This window comes from Zonotrichia albicollis, chromosome 1, assembly GCF_047830755.1.
Source record: "Zonotrichia albicollis isolate bZonAlb1 chromosome 1, bZonAlb1.hap1, whole genome shotgun sequence".
In the NCBI taxonomy this organism is placed as follows: Eukaryota; Metazoa; Chordata; class Aves; order Passeriformes; family Passerellidae; genus Zonotrichia; species Zonotrichia albicollis.
This window is the reverse complement of record NC_133819.1, coordinates 23,084,599-23,105,909: the sequence shown is the minus strand read 5'-3', so window position 1 is coordinate 23,105,909 and position 21,311 is coordinate 23,084,599. Positions and strand designations below refer to the sequence as shown.

Here is a 21,311-nt window from a genome sequence, read left to right as displayed (position 1 = left end):
TGGGTAAAAGTTACAATTCAGATTAAATAAACTTTCCTCATTTGATACATGAATTATTGGATGGATGTTTTTCTGACTTCAGATAATTATGACCCTGTTCTTAAACATAAACCAGAAGAACTTGATGAGCCTTGTTTAGCAAGTCAAACCTGTCCTAACAGACAGATTAACTCATTTCTTATGCAGATTATTTACACTTAGGATACCTTTCATTGTTTATAGTGAAGTTTTCTTCTTTCTGTTTTTAAAAGAAGACACTGTGTCACATGTCCATTATTTTTACCAGGCAGAATGCCTTGAATATTTAGCTACCACTCTTTTAGCACCACACCAAAAGTTCTGGGTTTAAACTATTTATTTTTAAAGTAGTAGCATGATCAGGCCTGCATGCTTATCTAAAGATCTTTGCTTTATGAGGGAGATTTTAGTCTGTGAGGTTTCCTCTACACATGGTAGGCAGCTGTCAGCAGCAGTGAGCAGGGTGAGGGGTCACTGCAGCTGCTCTGTGAAAGCACAGGGTTCCATCAACATGGCAAAAATCCTGCAGAGTGGGAGCTGGGAGACCACGGATTAGAGTACATTGGAGTGTGTCTGTAAGGTCACATCATGTCTGTCAAAGTGATATCAAACTGGTACACTGTACAATACATTTTACTGTGTTCTGTGTTCAAAGAAAATAAAAGGAGAATGGACATGTGTGTAGCAGACCACGGTTTAATACAGAATTTCACACTGTCCTTTTAAATAGATGGATTTACTAAGTTCACAAAGACCCGTCGAATATGTATACACAGTGGAGATGTGTTGACTTGAGAGAGAACTAGATTTCATTAATTCTTCAGGTCAGACATGAATGAGATCAAAATAATTCTTATTAATTAAATAGTAGAAAAGACTATTAAGAGAAACCAGATGTTCACATTTCCTGAATCCTACACACTACTATACATAAATGTCTGTCCTTATATACATATGTCAATAGTTTCCTATGAAATGCTTTTCCATATCTCCTCATGAAATTTCACTTTGGTGAAATCGGTTGCTGTATTTAAGATAACGCTAAAATAGGGATAGATAGGTAGCAAACACATAATTCTGATTTGTGGGTAGACACAAATCTCTCCCAAATCTGCCTGTTTCAGAGGACAGTTACAGGATATTGAATGTCATATATATCATGTGGCATAGAATCCACAGAATCCAGAGATTTGTAATTCTCATTGTTAGGGTGCTTCGACCAGATGGAGAAAACTACACTTCCCAATAACAACAGCAACAACAACCACAGCAAGTTACTGCCCTGACATCTTGTGTTAGGAAACAAGGAAATGAGTAGGGCAATAGAGAATTTATTCTGGCTGAAATATGCAACAAAATGAGATGACCAAGACACTAAACGATGTCACCTATTTCTAGCAATCTTGTGCAAGCTGAAAGCTAGCAGAGGTATGGAGGCAACAAGGGTTTATCAAACTACATCTGTCTACAAACTCAAATGGCCAATGACATTGTAACAATTTTACACTGTTTCAAAATTGTTTCCACAATTTAGCAATTACTGGTAATCACTTTCAGCAGTAGAAAATAAGAAATGTAGGTGCAAAGAATAAAAAAGGAGAAAGCGTCCTGTTTGCAAACTGTACTGTTATGAAGTATGAGCTGCTGAAAGAAACCGAATGGTGTGATTCAGATTAAAGCATCCCAAATATCTGAACCAGCAGGACTCTGTGACCTTCAAGTTTCCTCTGAAAAGTTCTGAAGTCTTTCTGTTCATGGGGATCACTTCAAAAATTGCTGACCCCGGCAAGGATTGCAAAACTGTCAAAAAAAAAAAAAGTTACCACCTTAAGCACAAGTAAATTACAAACCTCCCTTTCTCCTTACCATAAATACCAACACCCACTTGCACAGTAAGCCCTTTAATCTCTTCCTCACAAAACCCTTCATGCCTGGCATTCACTTACACATGCATTTGCAGTTATTTTTCACAGCCAATTACCATCCTGCCCTAACCCAGTCATTACCCAATCTTCCTGGACACACACATCCACTTGAAGGCATCCTCCTCCACTTCAGCTCTTCCCACACTGAAGCCCTCTCTTCTTAACCACTGGCCCAAATACACCTGAGCCACTGAGAGGTTTCTGAGCCACCAGAGCTCAGCGTGAATGGGCTTTGTCTCTTTGGATTTCTCCAGTTTTGTTTTATTTTAAACAGAAAATCTTTGATGCAGGACAATTTCTTCCTGCTTTCCTGGGAAAGGCTTCCCCTAACACTGGGCAGGCAAGAGTTGCCAAGACTGAAGAATAAATGCGGATGAATACCCCTGGCAGTGCCAAGGTCTCTCCTCAGCTTCACTGCTGCTGACCCGGGTCTGGTCCCCAGCTCTGGCCCTGCTGTCTCTGCAGTTTTCTACATCAATATTGCTGCCCAAGCACCAATCTCCTCCCTCCCACAAGTGGGAACTCCAGGGCACCTGCTGCCTTGAGTGATGTACTTACGATCGGAGAGGATCACACCAGGACTGCCTGTCTTAGTCTACCCATCAAATAATGCTTCACCTGCTTTACAAATGGCTTCTCAGTCTTAAGTGAATTATCTTTGTGCATGTCTGAATAGATGAAAAAGATTAAGGGCAGTTGGTGGCAGACATATGAAAAAGTGGAAAGTTTCCCATGGCTTTCAGCCTTGTGATTGCTCTTCTGAGCTACAGTCTTTGAGAAAAAAAATTAATCTCCAAATGTTATCTTATTTTCTTGTAAGAATAGGACCACAGCTTTATCTTTGTAAAAAAAATTTAATCTTAAGGACTGATCTTTCAAAGGACATAAAAGTTCCTGACAAAATGGAAGGGGCAAAGAGTCATAAGAAAAACATATCTGAAAAAGAATTTTTCACTAGAATTATGAGAAATTCTGTCACCCATTTAACTTTGAAATCCTATTTGCCACGTACTCTACTGCAAAACCATGGTACAGTACATATTTTCCTCCCATCAGTTCCTTCTTGTCGCATTATTCACAGGTTAGAGATCAGTTTCCTACAGCTTGTAGAGCACAGCAGGAGCTGAGAAGAAGTGACACACAGACAGCCCTAAGTCTGCGTATCTGAATTCCCAACTTCCACAGCTTCTTCTGCAACATAACTGGGCACATGACAGATGACTCTTTCCCTTATTTTCTGTGGGGCATAATCACTTTTCCACTTGATAGGTCAACCAGCTAGAAAATCAATACATGCAGACCAGTGGGCCTCAAGAGTCATCTTGTAAGCATGATAATTACATCCAAAATGCTGTAATTAACAACACGCACCACTACAAGCTCCACTTTTCAAGTGACCAGAGGGATGATTCAGAGCACTGCCCTGTACAAAGCTCCCATTTTAGGCTACAGAACTGGAAAATTGAGAACTCTTCAATAATTCTATGTTAAAAACATCCTGGTTATAATTATTAGGTTATGCTGGTAGCAGGATTTCATATATAATTACTGACCCATATTGGAGGAGTAGTGCAACCAGGAGCTAGCTTAGAGTAGTTAACTTGCAATTAGCTCATAATGATTTCATTACTTGGCACATTGTTTTCTTACACAAAGCTCCCATAATTTCTTTTCTAAAATTACAGAGAGAATTGCTGATTAGGAATCTCCACCTGAGCTGGGAATTTATGCACTTGTTTAATTTCAGAATAAATAAAACTAAATTATATACTTATGCACATATAGGCCAGGCCTACTGAGATCTTTAGAAGAAGCATATTCAGGCTTTCAAAACAGAGGTACAGACATTAACAAAATAATTTCCATCTGCAAAACAGTCTTTCCTTCCCTTTACAGTATGTACAATAATTTAGGCAGGTAGCAGAATATTTTCACAGCAATCTTAATCTTCGTAATACATTGGAAAAGTTCTTTGTGCTTCTTATGTGTTTTTAACAAATGAATAGCTGTGGATTTGGAAAAATTCTACATGTATTGATTACACAAAGAAAAAGCTAAACCTTTGATTCTATATTCTTTCTAAAAGTGTTGATCATATTTGCACATATGTACAAGTCTTTTTGAAACATTATTGAACATTCCTAAACAAAAACAAAGAACCAGAGTCTTCATGTTTCCCTTCTTTTTTTGTTACCCTTTGCATTCTCATCTTCTGCTTCCCACGGGTTTCCCTACCTGCTCTTCTGATTTGGTAAGAAATCCTGCTGCATGTCTGGGAGAGTTAGGAAGGAAAAGAAAGTCTTGCAGCGACAGAGCTGCTCTGCAGGCTGACAGATTCAGACATGGCTTCTAAATAATTCAGTCTGCGACCAAACATGGCAATTCTGTCTATGCAGAAATACCTCAGAGTCGAGGTCAAACACTCCACGTTGTCAAGAACAAGCAATTAGTAAGTGGAATTTCTACACTTTGAAATGGGCTCATCGTTTGCTTTCAGCTATATGGGTAGGAAGTATTAATATGGGTGGACTCAAGTTGCCATCCTTTAAAAAACCCAACAAATCACTCTCAACATTTGTGACTTTAGATTATTTGAGAGTTATTTAATTTTCTTCTGCATTAGAGTTGATGTTGCTTGGTCAGTACAGTGGTAAGCTCAGGGCTAGAGGTGTTACCATCAGAAACAGGGATGGTTCTGTAATTTGCAAATGGCAAGGCAACCAAAAAGGTAGGCTATGCAAAGAAAGCAGTGCAATGCCATGTGACCAAATATTTAATATTTACACTTCACTTACACATATAATTAGCTTTTTTCCCTGAGTATACAAACAAAAGCACATTTCTATTTTCACCCATACACTTTAGGGAGACTAAATTTATAAATGCGATAGATTATGTGAAGGCTAAGTACATCCTCTAGGTATGTGCACACATTTCTGCACACAAGTTTCACACAAAGGAACTTAGTTCCAGGAGAAGAGGATTTCTTAGCACAGTTCACTGTCCCTTTTGCATTGTTACAAAACAAATGCTGATGACAGCAACAGGAATAATACTTCCAAAAAAAGGGACTGTTTAATTAAGTCTATAGAATGCAAATTCATCATGCTATTAAACATGAAAGTTCTTTTCAGCTAGATAAAGGATTTTTTGAGGGATTGTCTTTTTTAATTATTTTTTTTGAACAAGCTTAATGTCTTAGGTCTGGAAGCAATCAAACTGGATGTGACTGTGAAGTATAACTCTGAAAATGCTTGCAACATAACTCTGGTCTATTGCAATGTTGTTATTATAGTTCTGGTTTCTGCTGGAGCCATGGCCATGAAGCTGCACAGGAGTTCACAAAAATACCCGTTCCCCCACCATCCCTCAAGCAGCATGGATTAAATAACTGCTGCTCAGCTGCTCTCTTTTAAATAAAAATATTCTCTTCATTGTACATTTAGCAGTGGCAGTTTAAAGTACATTTTGCCTTTGTTTTCTTTTTCACTCCCCAAGTCATGGATCACCAGGCAGGACGACACTGAGAAAGGGTTTGGCATGTTTTACAAATTTTGCTTGTTTTCTTTTAGCATAGGAAAAAAGGTGCACAGAGGAACTTCTTTTCTCTTGTTTAACATAGACAAAAAAGCATCAGAAAACAGTAATTATTCAGATCAGACAGAAAAGATGTGAAATCATGCCAATGTTTCAAATGAAAACTCAGGTGTTTTCAGGGACATGCCCTATACCTACCATAAGTGTGAAACTTGGTACTGTAGGTTAATGCTACTATCCTGAACATTTTTTAAATTATCCACAAATGGCTTTATTCTCAAAAACGTGGGTTTTTTCCTACAGAATTTGAAATACTGGGGAAAAGCTTAGCCCAGAGTGTTAAGTGGGTCAGAGGAAGACAAAAAATAGAAACAGATTGGTTTGGTAGATGATGTGAGAATGGTTATGTGATCTAAAAATCTCCAGATTCAATCCTTGGTAGTTTCTACACCAAAGATTTCTTGTGAGGCAGATGAAAACACAGTATTATGTGTTTGTGCTCTCCTCTGCTCCTTTCCCTGCCACTTGCCAATGGCAACTGTCGGGGACAAAACATTCATCTTGATGGACTTTTAGTCTGCCTTGAGATGGATGTTTTCATGTTTGTAGGAACCTTGAAAAGTCCAGTTTGGGAGACACCTAACCCTGATATCCTGGGAGTACACAGAATAATCTACCTGTCCTGTGAGCTCACTCAGCTATTTTTTGAGAAATGTAGTTCTTAATCCTAGAACATTATTTTAAAGTTGTAGTGTAGTTATCTACACACACTTTTACATTAAATTTCATGTTTAATTGTATGCATTTTCCTATGAATCCTTAATTTTGATACTTTTGGAGCTGGAGTTCATGAACACCTTGACAATAACAACTAATCAATATCTAATTCTAGGATTTGATTTAACATCAATTCATGTCCTACAAATTGCATTTTTTAGCATTAAAACACAATACTTTATTAAAAGAATGTGCATTTACCACAGTGGATAAAAATCTTACAGCAGTATACAAACAAGGAAAACTGTTCTGGTCATCTGTGACAGCCTCTAAATCCATGATCAGAAAGAAAAATATCTGTCAATAGTAATTAAACCTTTTTCAGTAGTGTGTTACAAATCTCAGGTGCCTGGTTATTACCTTTGACTATCACAGATGCTGTAAAGTGCTTTCATTGTTTATCTAGCAGGCTGATGGTTTCCAGTGTAGGTGGGTGACCCAAACTGCACCACCCCAGCCAGGGGTGCTAGAAGTGCATCACATGCAGAGGTGTCTGCATGCTTAGCCATGCTCAGGAATGTGAAATATTGAAAGCTGAAGACAGAGTCAAGACTTGGAAGCAATGTTCAAAGTTTAAGTCAGTTCTTCTACTTATATGGCAAAGCTGAGAAAGCAGCTTTTTATACATATTTCCCCCCATTATACCTCCTCTCCTCCCACACCAAGAAATACTCTCACTTATGAGGACGCTAGGATGAGAGTGCTTGAGGCAAATGTTCCTATATATGGAAGAGTCTGAGTTAAAGATAGCTCTAGATGACAGATCATGTTAAATTCTCATCATGCCCATGCTCCTCACAGTTACTGTAGCAGAGATTAAATGATGAAGGAAGATCCCCCTGTTTAATTCCAGATGCTTCACGATGGGAAAAAATTCTTGAAAAACTGACTCCTAAATTCCTATATATTTCCTCTTGTGATACCATCCATAATGTTAGCCTACATCTTTCAGTGAACTTGACACCTGAGCAAGCATTTGTGTTTTCAGTTAACAGCAATGTAAAGGTGCCAGATAATATTTGTCAGAAAATGGTGCTGTTTTTCATTTGAGAGGACAATCTCCATAGCCAAACGACCTGCAAGATCAGTGTTGCACTGTAACCATAATTCAAACCACAAACTTAAATATGTGGTTTCTATTGCCAACATATAATGTTTGCTGAATATTTAACAAAGTGTTCACAGACTTTAATACCATATGCAGGCATTTTCCTTAAATGGATAAGGACATTGATAAGAAATGTGTTTTCTTATCAATTTTTGTCAGTCCTGAGGTATGTGTGTAAATGTTTATCATCTTTACAATCTGGTTCTACACAAACAGGTTTAATCCATATATTTTTTAATTTTTAAATTGCATGTGTTTGCTACAATAAATATTTCTATCACATGCCTTTCTCTGGTTTTAGGTTAAGACTTTATCACCTCCTATATGTAACATTTTATGAAATCTTTTGTGTTGAATTTCTGTGGCACTTAAAGACATAATGAAGACTCTCTCCCCAAAATATTTTTTTAACCTGAAAACTTCTAATAACTGAATAGTAAGCCAAATAAAAGAGGACTGAGCCTTTATAACCAGAGTTATACAAGACTGCTCTCACTCTGAGTGACAAACACAGAAACTGGAACAGCTGAGGATCACACTGCTCTGAAGACAAGCGCCTCCTCCTACTTCCCACCCTGTGGGAAATGAAGAATGGCTGGTTGGTCCACATAGCTGCAAACCCATAATTTCTCCTCACCTCCCACCTATCACCCAATCTGCCTCCAAGGCTCTGTAGGTGATCCCGTGGAGGACAGATCCTTGGTGTACAGAGAGATAACATTAGGCATGGACTCCTCTGCCTGAGGTTTGACTCCTTCTCTGAGTTCAACAGCAGCAGGATCACCCTCCACCATACCCTTCTTATCAGGCTGGTAAAGCTCTCTCTGTGAAGATGTGCTCTACCCATGACACTGGCTTCAGCAGTACTGCCATTCATGGCAATGCTGAATGAAACCTGCTTTCATTCACATTTCTGTTTGAGCAGGAAGAGAGGTTCAGGCTCATCAGGGGCTTCAGGGCAGCTCCAGCCACCAAGAGCAATGCCAGATGAGGGCTAAATGGGCACATGCAGCCCATGTCCCAGCCCTCTCCATTGCATCCAGCTCCTGAGGTGGTCTTTCCATAGAGGCCTGCAGTGGGGCTGTAAAAACAGCATGGTAAATTCAGAATGAATATGTAAAGTATGTGCACATGGGCGTGCATTCAAGATGTACTCTTCACAGCTGGCTTTCAGAACTGGAAAAGCCAGAGTGTAAAAAATAAGAATAGTTTTCTGTGATTCAGTTTCAGTCTTGATAAAGAACCATCATTTGAAGAGTGAAACAGCACTTAGGGACTCCTTTTGAAATTCCTGCAGCTTCTATCCAGAATCTTGGTTTCAGCTGTTCCCTCTGCCTCTCCATGGTTAATTTTAAGCATCCCATAAACACACATGGTGGGAATGAAGGGCAGGATTGAGGGGAAAAGATGGGACTAACTTTATTCTCATTCCAGACAAATGGGGAACAAACAAAATTATCCAAATATCAAAGCAATTTACTGTGAAGCTTTGTGGCAGACTGACAGAGACTGACAGTTACTTAAACATACTGTAAGCAGACTAATAATAATAATTATTTAATAGGACGCTGAGTACATTGTACCTAGTTTGGTTACAAGCTGTACAGATTGCTACAAGCTGTACAGATTTCTTAGCCTTTTCATAGTGGATAAAATAAAAAATTACTATGTGCTAGAAGCTTCTTTCTTTGCTGACAGGAACCAACTACACTTTTGCCCCCTCTTAAACAAACCAGTGTACTTTTCACTCCATAAATCTCATATTACTTCCTTCCTTTTCATTTATTTTGAACCAGAAGGAGGAGTTTTTAACAGAAGTGCTCTATGGCAGCAGGAGGAAAACAGCAAATCAGGATGGAAGCCACATAAGGAAAGTAAATCAAAAGTAATAAAATCATGGAGATCTAGCAAGGTTTGTGGGGGGAAATGAAGTCGAAGTTGACTGAATCCAGAGCTGGAGAAACATTGCACATGAGAAAACACCATTAAAAATAGGCTGCACTCTTAACAGATGAGATGGGAAATGAAGTAATAATTTATAACAAAGATAGGAAAAAACCTGCTAGGTTTGCAAATTTCAAATGAGATGCAAGTTTGAATAACAAGTGATAATGAAATGCAAGCACACAATCTTAAGGGTAGAACACCAAGGAACAATTTAATTAAAAGGAAAACAATATGCTCTGCAACACAGGATCAGAAATAACATACTGCCTGGTGTTTCTCTTCAGCTAACTAGATGGCTGTCTATCCTATAGAGCAAGCAACACATTCCTGAGCTTGAAAAATTTTGCATAAAGGTTTGAACTTGACCTGAAAAAGTATCAGTAATGACTTAGGTCATTATTCCAAATAGGTATTTTCATGAGTATGAAACAAATGGAAATGTCTGTGGGCATAAGAACTTCTGCTATGCATGTATATCTTTTAAAAGTAGTTTTACTTTCAAAAGCAGAATATGCCAAGAATTTACTGTGATAAATAGGGCCATTTTTCCCCAATCCCTAAGAATAGTCTTAAAAGATTCACACAGTTTGGCAAGCCTTCTAAAAAGGAAAAAGTCTCACACCCTTGAAATCTCATATGTGATATTAAGCAATGCAATAAAAGAGTAGCTTATTTTATATTGAAGGATATAGTATAGGATATTGCAGAAGAATATCCCATATCTGCAGATTTGCAAATGAATGTCATGCATGATTTATAAATGCAAATGTGAATACTAGGTGATAATGAAATACAAGCAAGCAAATACACATGATAGATCAGATACCCTGGGGAGGTGAGGGAAGTGTGCAGCTCTAAATGTACATTTCCAAATATCAGAGTTGGACCCAAATGGCAAGAGAAAGCAGCATCTTTAGATAGAGTGGAATTATAGGAAAATAGCATGTGGATAATAACAAATGAAGGTAAAGGTAGAATGAGTGTTAATTGTTGTGTGAAAAAATACACTACTAAGGTGCATTAAAAATAAAGGCACTAATCTTAGTCTCAAAAAGAAAATACTGCTCACATTGCCCACTAAATTTAGTCAAGATTAGAAAATCTCAGAAAGTCCACAAAAGAAGACAATGTATGTGGATGCATATTAGCCTAACCTAATGGATATTCTTGATTTACTATGTCTATTTACTATTCTTGATTAGTAACATACAAATACAATACCCAGGAGACAGACAAGGAATGCAGATTCAGACGACAGTAACTGCTCCTGGGGTGTCAGGGCAAAACAAACACCAAGGGGAGCTTTTTCACTCGAAAACACCTTTGGACACAGGTATTTTTTAGCTCAGGTACCAGCAAATTTCCTTCCATGTAGCAATGACAGATTGAAGGAACTAATCCATGTTTTCCTATATTTTGACTGGTTCTGTAGTTAACAAATCAGCTATTGTTTAGACTGAAGGACTTGGCATCAAGAAATCTTACAAGTGTCTTTTGAAGAAATATGTGGAATTCTTTTTAGGGAGGAACTGGGGTCAGGGTTAAAAATGCACTCACCATATATAACTTTGCCTGACAAGACAGAAGTGGCATACTTTGATAAGGCTGTTAAAAACCCAAAGAGAGTAAAGTCAGACATAGCTCCATTAAAAAGGAAAAGAAAAAGAAAAAAAAGAGAAAAACAAAAATGTGAACAGTGTTACATGGGTCTGCCTATTTCATCTTGTCTTGGCATCATTTCAGTAGCTGTCTGCTGTTTTCCTATTGTTTTTTGAAGCTGCAATGATTTTTTGTGTTGGTGTGCAGAGGCAGAGTTTGATGGCCTTCCAAATCTGTATTTACAATTTAAGAATTAGTCACAGAAGGCTCTATCACTATGGGAGTTATTAAAACAGAGCACTAATAAAACAATAAAAGATAAAGAGGTTAAGTATTTAAGATTATCTGTAACCTGTAACTTGATGCCTCATGTAAAGCCTATATGGAGATAAAATAAAAGCTTGGAATTTTTGGGCAACTTTGACAGCTGACTTTTTCAAACAGTTTTCCACCAGTTAAAATCATAGCTTTGCCTGAAATTGAGCCATGGATATCTGGCTTACTTTCCTTTCATATATTCCATGATCTCTACCTGAAGCAGTTATACCAGCTCAGAAAATTTAGTAGAATGTTTTAGGTCACACATGTAAAGACATGTTATAAACAAGTAAACATGAAATATAAGAACAAGGAAAAACCCTCCTTAGAAGGGATATATTAAATATTTAATAACAGAGAGCCAGAAGTACCTGGGCACCCAAGATATGCACAGGATGTTATGAGGGAGGCATTCAAAAAGAGCTTTCAAAAGAGCTGCACCATGGCCAAACCTTCAAAGGGTTAATTACACAGCTGAGTGTCTACTCCATTTACTGATAAGCAGAAAATGTTGTAATTTTTTGGATTTATGAATTGCTGGGGTCAGTCTGTATCTTGCACACAACAGTGTCTGTCTAGCTCTATCCCTTCCATGCTGGGCAGAGACAATTCCCCGCTCGCCTGGAACCCCAGAGCCCCCTAAGCCGCTTGCTCTGTAACCTTGGCAGCTGGGGCTGACACAATTCCTCAGTTTTGTTTGTGCAACTGGGCCTCTCTAAATAAAAACTACAGAGCCTTGTTAGCCAACAACTGAGCGTGAAATTGTGACATTGCAATCCCCTACTCTAAGACTCAATCAATATTTTTTCATTACAGATTTCTACAGTTAGGTCAACAAGAAGAAAAATGCTCATGGAGCAAAACAGACAAAACAGCAGAGAATTACAAAATCTCTTCCAAGCTTTAAGATTATTTTCATTATAATGATGTAAAAAATACGCTCTGATGTAGTTTTTAAAATAAAAATGAAGAAAACCTACATTAGATTGGACACAACAAAGTGGTCTGAATGGCCTGTACAGACACATCTTGGTAGTACAATCTGTATGACATTCAAAAGATTTACTATTCCTTTTAAAAAAAAATTACATCATTGTATATTAAGCAAGTGTAAACATAAGAGAGGTTTAAACTGCTGAATTTTCTGGATGATATTGTCATTGCCTTAATTAGTAGGAAGGAGGATTAGATAGAGGCACAGGGCTAAGCTGGTACATTTCCGCTTGAGAATCAGGGGCAATCTGCTCCACAATGCAATTGCTGCTCTGACCCATTTCCAACAAGTTTTAGCTCAGTAGTATACACTGGACCACTCATTTTCCTGAACTACACTGCAAATAATGAAGATAGAACCAAAGATACCTGAAATTTTTGATGCAAAGGTGGTCACTGTAGACCATTAGTGGTTTGCTACTGGGTAAAATAGGTTTTACTTTACCTTCTACAGCTTTGATAGCAGTGTAACAATCCCTAACATAAAGCCTCATGACAAATCAGGATAATTTGGTAACAGAATAAAAAAAATAAATTGACAACAGAAATAAAGACCATATCTGCATTTTAAAAACCTTATTTTTACATAATCAAACATTTATTGAAACAGTATTTTTTTCCAAATAGTATTTGAAGAGAAACATTACTTTCTGCCATCAAATACTCTTACTCCCAGGAATTATGGTTACAATAAGCCAAATCTGTGTTATGTGTTAGATGTGAATCTATTTCAGAACAGCTACATTACAATGTGAATTGAACCTCATAGGTATCTACACTCTTGATGAAAAATCACTGTCACTTAATAATACTGATATGAAACCATGGCCTTGATCTGAAGGGCAGCCATCACAGAGGGATTTAGAGGGCTTTTATAATTCTAGTGAATATTTTACCCTAAACAAGTTGCTTGCTGAAAGCCCCAAGACCAATTTTTCTTCTGATAGGAACACCCTTGGAAAGGTTGGCTTTATTACAGGTCTATATTGTTAAACTATTTCTTCTACTGGAAGAACATCCTCTCACTTGTCCAAAGACACTCTCAGTGCTGGGTAGGAATTTGCTTCTTCATATGTTTCTTTCAATCTATCTTCCCTAAACCCCAAACAAAGCCTCTATCCTCCACCACTGTCTTACAGAGATCAAAAAGTCAAAATACTTAATGAAGACTGACAAAACAAGGTCACTTTATAATCTGCAGAGGACTGAAGTTTAACTTAGTTGGTTAGAGCATGGTGCTAATGACACCAAGCTTGTGGGTTCAGTCCCACTACAGGATATTGCTGAAAGAGTTGATGGTCCTTGTGGGTACCTTCCAACTCAGAATATTCTGTGAGTGTTTATAAATTTACAATGGCTTTTGCAAACTCAACTGTTCTTCATGTCAGCAGCAAATAGAAGTAACTATGGATTTGAACCACAGCAGGAACAGCCAAGTCTTTCTTGGTGCCTAACAGTAAGGACAGAAACGCTCTGGGACAGGCTACACAGAGGAGGTGGTGGCATCACTATTATTGGATGTTTTTAAAAACAGGTTAGTCAAACATCTGTCAGAATGACACAGATAGAGCTGATTCTGCCTTGGGGAAGGCAGGATAGACTGGATGACCTCTTGAGGCTCTTCCTGCCCTATTTTTTATGATTCAGTGATTCAGCACATAGCTTTGAAACACCCTGGGGCTTGATTCTTTTCTCACCTCATGTTATTTTTAAACTGGTGCAACTTCACTGACTTCAGTAGAGCTTTTCCTCCCGGTCCTGCAGTAAGTGTGAGAAGAATCAGAACTCACATTTCTTACACAAATGGAGGTTGGGTCTACCCTCCCACTGTGCTGCACTGCTGATTTCCTGAGATAACATTTTTTGCCTCTTTAAAGCAGGCAATATCAGTGATTGAAGTCAGCCTTTATATTATTTTAGTAAAAATCTGAGTCCCATTATATGAAGCAAAGGTGAAAAAAATTAAATAGAAACATTCTTTGCAATTTTCAGTGAATGTCAACTTTTTCTCCCAACGTATTTCTCTTTGTGTAGAGATGGAGCTTGGCACTGAGAAAAAGTCCACCTCAGCTACCAAAGGAAGCCACAGTAGATAGCAAAAAGAAGGAAAAGAAACAGGAGGGCCAATACTAAGTATTTAGCAGTGCCTCAGAAACAAGGACACAACACACTAGAGTTGGCTGCAACATCTTGTAGACAGGGTATTCTAAAAATGCTACAGACTGGGGGTGGGTTTAGCATGTGAGCTAATAAGTGTGGAAGCTAATCACATTCCCATCCATCAGTCTCTAAGGACAAAGAAACAGATAAAATATGTCAGAAGCCCCTGAAGCTACACAGCATCTAGAATACTACATATTTGAAAATGTCAGTTATCCACATTCCACGTGCAGTCAGCAGGTTTACACAGAGCTTCTAATGCCCAGAAAATCTGCACTCTGTGCCACAGTCAGTGAAATACTGCTACACTGCACCAACTTCAAACAGAGGAACCACAGAAAACAGAATCTATACTGACTAATTTGTTCTTTGGTCTCATCATCCATAGATGCTACCTATCTAGGGACATCACCATCTCTCTTGTGGCATTCATATGCATATATATACATACAAAATATTGCAAAAGCATTTTCTGCTCATTTGATTTTGCTTTTAATGGATAATAAATTGTCTGCTTATTTTCTAGGTGTGAAGGACATTCAACACCAACTAGTAAACAATGCTTTTCATACGTTTAATCTAATTCAAACTAATAATAAAAATTAGAAAAATGGTTATTGCAAATTCACTTCAAAAAAGATTGAATATAAATATAAATACAACTATAACTATACCATGAATATGAATATAAATATAAAATAAATATACTTGTAGGTGATTTTTGCTTTCAGAAAATTCATAGAAATGAAGATTTTAAAAAGAGAGAGACTTCATCTGAAACATGCTGCTGAGGGCTTCTGCACTTTTTGAGATCTTTGGGAGATTCTGTCTTCTGATTAGTTCTACAGTGGTCACCCCTCTTCTGTGCTCTCATGTCCCTGGAACAGCTTATGCAGAACTTCATGAAAAAGATGGTGAAAATATGAGTGGAAAAATTCTCATAGGCTGCTAATTCCAGTGGTAATTGAACCTGGCATATTTCCTCTATTCTGGTCTAACTGGGATTTGAATATTTGTTTCCCTCAAGTAAAGGTTGTGAAATCCCCTGAAACACAAAACTATGATGAAAAGGTCCCTAGTGTGCAAAAGAGATTTCATTTACTTGTGCAGTGCTTTGAGATTTGATTCTTCACTTAAGAGTACCAGATTTCCTTGGGATGATGAAACATTGTATAAAACCCCAAGGAACATTGAAAGGTTCAACTCCCACCTCTGGATTCCTTTCATTAAGAAAATGGTGTCTGCAAATTTGGTGGGAGGTGGCAGGGGGTGTAAGTTTTTGGCCTGAGGAACAGTTAAAAATTAGTGACAGGTTTCAAGATGTGTTCAAAAAGTAGTTTATACAGACTCTGAGAAAAAAATCTTTAGAAGCCCTTTAATGCCAAATCACTCAGACAAACCTGTACAAAGTTTCATGTGACAGCAAAATATACATTTAAGAAGGCCTCTGTCAAGCACCCTCCATGGTGCCTCAGAACATGCCTTCTCTGCTTCTGAATTTGAAAACCTGTTTCACCCTGCTCCTTTGAAAAGGCTTACTCTGCATCCAAGTTTATCATAAGGTCATCTTCCTTTCTGTGCTTTTTTCTGCCATTATATTTGCTTATCTCAATTAGATTCTGAGCCTTTGAGATGGGTGATGGCAATCAGAGATAGCTGCATGCTGTCATGCTAGTTACCACATGCCAGTTCATTTCAAACTACCCAGCTCTTCCAGAAATGAATGCTTTCATTTGAACAGGACCTTTCTTTAACTTGTTTATTTGGTTGGTTTAGTTTGTTGGGTTTTTTGTTTTCTTTTCTTTTCCAGTAATGTACTGTGCATAATGGGCAAGGCTACTGCTCAGCCTGAGTACTAAGCCTTCTGGGTATATTCTGGGAGAAAAAAACCCAAAGTTTCCTGAAGCATCCTGACTTTGAAATCTTTTTAGTATTATCTTCTAGTCAGCTGCCCAGATCTCTTCATAGGTAGAGACTGAAATATCTGCAATAATAAAGACCACATAGAGAAATAGAGGAAAAGAAGTGGATATCTTTCTGTGAACCTTCGTGACTTAATCAGGAGCATGCCTGTAGATTGTTTTTACTCAAGCTTTGTGCACCTCCTCCCTTTGGTACTGTTCTTTAACCTGTCAAAAATGGTATCACTTGCTGTTTACTCTTTCAGAGAATCAAGTCCATTATAGTTAAAACAGTGAATACAGCCTCTTTAACACAGTACTTAAAGCAGGGTCTTCTATAGATTCAAGGACATTTCTAACAGCATTCCCAAAAGAAGGGACAAAAATCTTCCCATCTGCCACCTCTCCTGTTCATCATCAACAGTTCTCTGCATCAGTGTAGAGGCTAGGACCTTGACTGCCTTCATTGAAGGAGGTAAGTAGTAGTCTTTACACTGCTCAGTAGAAGTGATTAGAAGCAGTATTTTCTAGCCCCAAAAATTTGGTTATATTTTTTTAAGACTTCTCACATAATTAGAGTTAAGAAAGTTCAATACATGCAATTTACTTCTGTCTCAGTTTTTAGTTCTTAATAATATTATGAATTTCATTAATAATATGCATTCATGGGGTTGTCTGAAACTGTGCATTAACATTTCTCCTGAAGCAATATACTTTTTATCTACATGCTATTTTCCTATCTGTCTGCATAAGGCCCCTAGAATTTCTTTTAAGATATAGCAATTCAATAATTACTCAAGACTCCCACCTACAAATTAATATGACTGGAGCATTTAAGTATCATTGAACAGGCAGGAATGAGTTCTGAATGGAAAGGCCGGCCAGTTACCTCAATAAAACCAGATTGTGTGCAGAGGGGGTGGAAGGCTGCAAAGCTGAACATGTGGCCCGAGATCTCTGCAAGAAGGAGTATTATTCCATATCCTACTGCATGGTATTTAGGGTGACTGAACCCAGCCTTGCTCTGAGCCAGGGGAGTCACATCCTAAGACAAATGTAAAATAATGACACTTCTCTTTCACAATAAACAGAACACATTCCTAAACAAAGACCAAAATTTCTAGAGTCAAAGATACAGCAAATTTTTAAACACTGCAATGTCAAGGCCTTATTGTGCACTTCAGCCTAGTGACCAACCACATTCTCAAGGTAATGAAGAACTTGCTAAGAAGAAGGAATAACAAAGTTGACAGCAAATACACAGACTGATCATCATGACATAGCAACTATAAAGGAAAGAAAACATGAGATTGTATTGGATCAAGGAGTACTTGATGGCAAAGATGATAATATATTACCATATAAATACTGTGGCTGAAGGCAAGTTAATAATGGTCTTGGTAAGGTGCAAGTCCTTAGGATTTCTTTGTGGTAGCCCTGTAAATTCTACATGGGCTTGCTTTTAGGGAATCACCTTTTTGCACTCCTGGATCTTTTATGCCAAATAAAAAAAAAATGAAGGAAACAAGCAGAATTATTCTTGTTTATGTAGCAATTTTGATAAACAGGGAGGAGTCTCATCATTAGATAAAAAAAATTAATCACATTATGTCAAAATGAATCAATGCAGTCAAAAGTCACAGTTGTCCATTTTGTCCTCTTGCTCCTCAGAAGGCATGCTTTACCGAATGACTGCTGGGGAGGGCTGAGAAGCTCTTTAATAAACACATGGTATGCCTGGTATTATCCAAGTTTTAAAGAATCTCCTTAAGTTAAGGATGGTACGCAAAGCTGTCAAATTGAAGAACAGCCCATATTAAAAAACACTAATGGGTATTAACCCACATATAAAAATAAATAATTAATATGCAACATATTCTCTCTTCACATTTAAAGAAGATACTTTCAAATCTTTCAATCTACCCTGATTAGATTATGATCTCTTAAGCAAGCAGTTTTTTCAGCAACCACAGCTAGAAACCTTTTCTAATTTCCAGGACATCAGGTTTTTCCTATGCGATTCAAGATTATTATCACAATTTAAAAATAAATTATCCAGCAAAATTATTTTAATGTAACCAAGTATAAGATGATTTTTTTCAGTTAAGAGTTCAGGAAAATCTGATTGACAGATGTGTGACAGGGTTACAAATCCAGCTTCAAAGCTCCTATGATTGAGTGAAAATCATGCTGACCCAGTGCAATCTAACTCCGTTGTTTCAAATCTGATAAAAGCCCCTGAACTGATTGGTTAACCTTGAACCAGCAGGCTTTGTGGTGGTTCCCAGCGACCAGCATGGAGCCACCGTGCTCTGCTCAAATGAGATCAGGTATCCCTTCTCAATCCAGATAAAATTTGTGCTGCTGGGAAAGCAGGAGTGCACAGACCCCATCTCAATGTCAGTGGAATCATGGCATAATTGTAGTAAATGCTGGAAAATCTCTTTGTGCAGTAAACACACCTCTAACAGAGTGTTATTCAGATGAAATACATTAAAGCCCTTATAATAATTCAGAAATGTATTTCCAATGCTTTAAAAGGCAAAATATAGCACAAAGGAGCTCAGAAAAATTAACACTTCTTCCATATCTATTTTCTTAATGCCAAATAAAACTAAAATTCACAAAATATGTAAGGTATAATTGGGAGAAAGCCCCAAACGGGATGTCTGTTTGGGACGTTTGGAAGCCCCAAACATACAGAATGGGATGTCTGGTCTCAGAGATGACCTAATTTAACATATTTTGGAGGGAAATTCTGCCAGCAGGGAAGCAGAACACAACTTTCACCATTAGAACAGGACTGACCATGTGCACACACTCAAGGCACAGCTCACATGGAGGGTTGCCCTCTTCCAGACCAGGCACATTACCATACCTCCAGAAATAGAGCAGACCAAATCTTGACTTCACTAAAGTCTAAGTAAAAGGCTGCACCTACAGAATCTTAACAGCATCAGCTGGGACTCAGATTCTGTTCCTCCATGACAAAGAACATGAGCAACACATTTCTGACTGCAGCTTCCCAGCAGACTGCCCTTTGTCCAGTGACTCCAAGTAGCTCTGGATTCACATGACGTGCACCCAGCACACTATCACCCAAAAAGAAGAAAGAACTGCCAGCTAAGTGCAACTCCATGGTTTAAGAGACTCCCTCCTCAGCTTATTTTTGCCTTTGGTGCACTCACAGTCTTAAATTTTTTATTACCCAGTGAAATTCACTCTAAAAGAAACAACTCTTGGAATAACAAAATAAAAAGGAAACAGATTTTCCTCCCTTAAATCAAAACCACTGTGCCAGCCTGGAATCCCCTAATGACAACATGAGCCCAAGACAGAACAATGGCATAGTTGCTTGATAAATCATAGAAAGTGAAATTAATATTTTATAAATGGGAATGGAAAAGTCTGTCAGGAAACCAAGGTTCTGCCAGAATTTCATTCCAAACCACATCAGAATGAGATACCAGAATACAAATAAAACTCTGCAACTTGTCCTATGACCCTTTTGGTGGTCCATCAAAGTCACCTGCAGAACTGATAGAGAGTGGGACACTTGCTTTTAAAGAAACACTGATCCATTTCCTACCTGCTGTGTTATTTCTCAAAGAATTTATGTGAATTTGCAACATGAGAGTTGAAGCTCAGATCTACAGCTTTCCAAGAGGAAAGGCAAGTCCGTGGCAACACAAGGGATGCCAGGCTGCATGCATACATACCTACTCACAAATGCTTCTCATTCTCCTTCAGTTGCACCCCAGTGCTCTTGCTCAAAATTTCACATCTCTCGAGGATTTGTTTTTCCATTGTATCATTGGTGCTGAAGATTGCAGGTCATACACAAGATAAGCAGCTCAAGTCACTTTGCAATCTTGTGTATTCTAACATTATGAGCCATCACTGTTTCTTTCAACAATTTTTGCTCAGTGATCAATTAACCACTGTCTAAGCATGGGGAGTCATCATGTCCACCCTCCTGTTACTGTCATAAAAAGAAATGACCAGTCCTTTGTTAAAATTCAGCACTTCATAAAGACATCTATGTGCTATGTGCTTAAATTTTACTTTTTGTATTACTCTAAAAGACTGGAATATAGATTTCTTTGGAAACTATTTTTTTGCCTACCAATTATTAAAAACAATATTTTATTTTAAATTTTATTTTCTTCATCTCACTCTGTTGACAAAAATGTCCTGCTTAAAGCACATTAAAATAGTGAATCAGAAAATGGATGCTCTAATTTACTAAATAAAGTAAAAAATAAAAGACAATGTAATAAAAAGATAAAGCCTTCATAGAGAATTGCAGCAATTATATCTCCACAGCTACAATATAACCCAAAACTTTGCAAACCCTTTGATTATTGAACCATGGCTGAAGTGAATAATTTGGCTTTCACTAAGAAAACAAGCACATTCATTCTCACCACAATGGAGAGAGGCAGTTTTAATTAAACCTTATCAAAAGATGAATAAAGAATAAACTCAATACCCATTCCACAGGATTCTATTTTCATCTGTTTAGTTTAAGCTTGCCATGTTCATGCAATAATTAACCACTGTCCAAGGAATGCTGGAGTTGTGCTAATGTTGGTAAAGATTTAATTAGTTCAATTATCTGGAGAGTATTGAAGGCTCAGCATAGTACCAATTTCTTCAGGCTTTATACATGCCTCAGATCAAAATATATTAAACTGAATTATAAGTGAACAAAGAAAATTTACTATTTTACTTCAGCTACTGAATGAATGTGTGTTTAATAATTTTATTGCCCTCGTTTTAAAATGAGGTTTCAGAAATAGAATATGTAAGCTGTGACTTACTCAGTCTTCCAGATTAGCTGGTGTTTAGGTTTTTTTTTCCCTAAGTCATCTTATATTTTAAACAAAATTAAGTTTACTTTAGAAAAGAAAACCCAATGCTTCTTTAAGCAGGAAAAAGTATATTTCCTTTTACATTTTTTCCCCCCACTGCCGACATATTTTACATCTTTCAAGGAAAGTGAGGCATTTAAAAAGCATTGAAAGC

The 21,311-nt window shown here is 37.6% G+C and overlaps 1 protein-coding gene across 9 annotated transcripts in view; it reads right to left on the bottom strand.

Moving 5' to 3' along the window:
- The window catches only part of CDK14 (cyclin dependent kinase 14), a 343,783-nt gene that overhangs the window by 57,790 nt on the left and 264,682 nt on the right, over positions 1-21,311 (bottom strand). The window contains exon 15 of one of the 9 annotated variants that reach the window (XM_026795418.2): positions 921-1,818. The exons of the other annotated variants lie outside the window; for them this stretch is intronic. The gene's annotated coding sequence lies outside the window, so the exon portion shown is untranslated. Of the gene's footprint in view, positions 1-920; positions 1,819-21,311 lie in introns of those variants that run through there. 9 annotated transcript variants of the gene reach the window in all.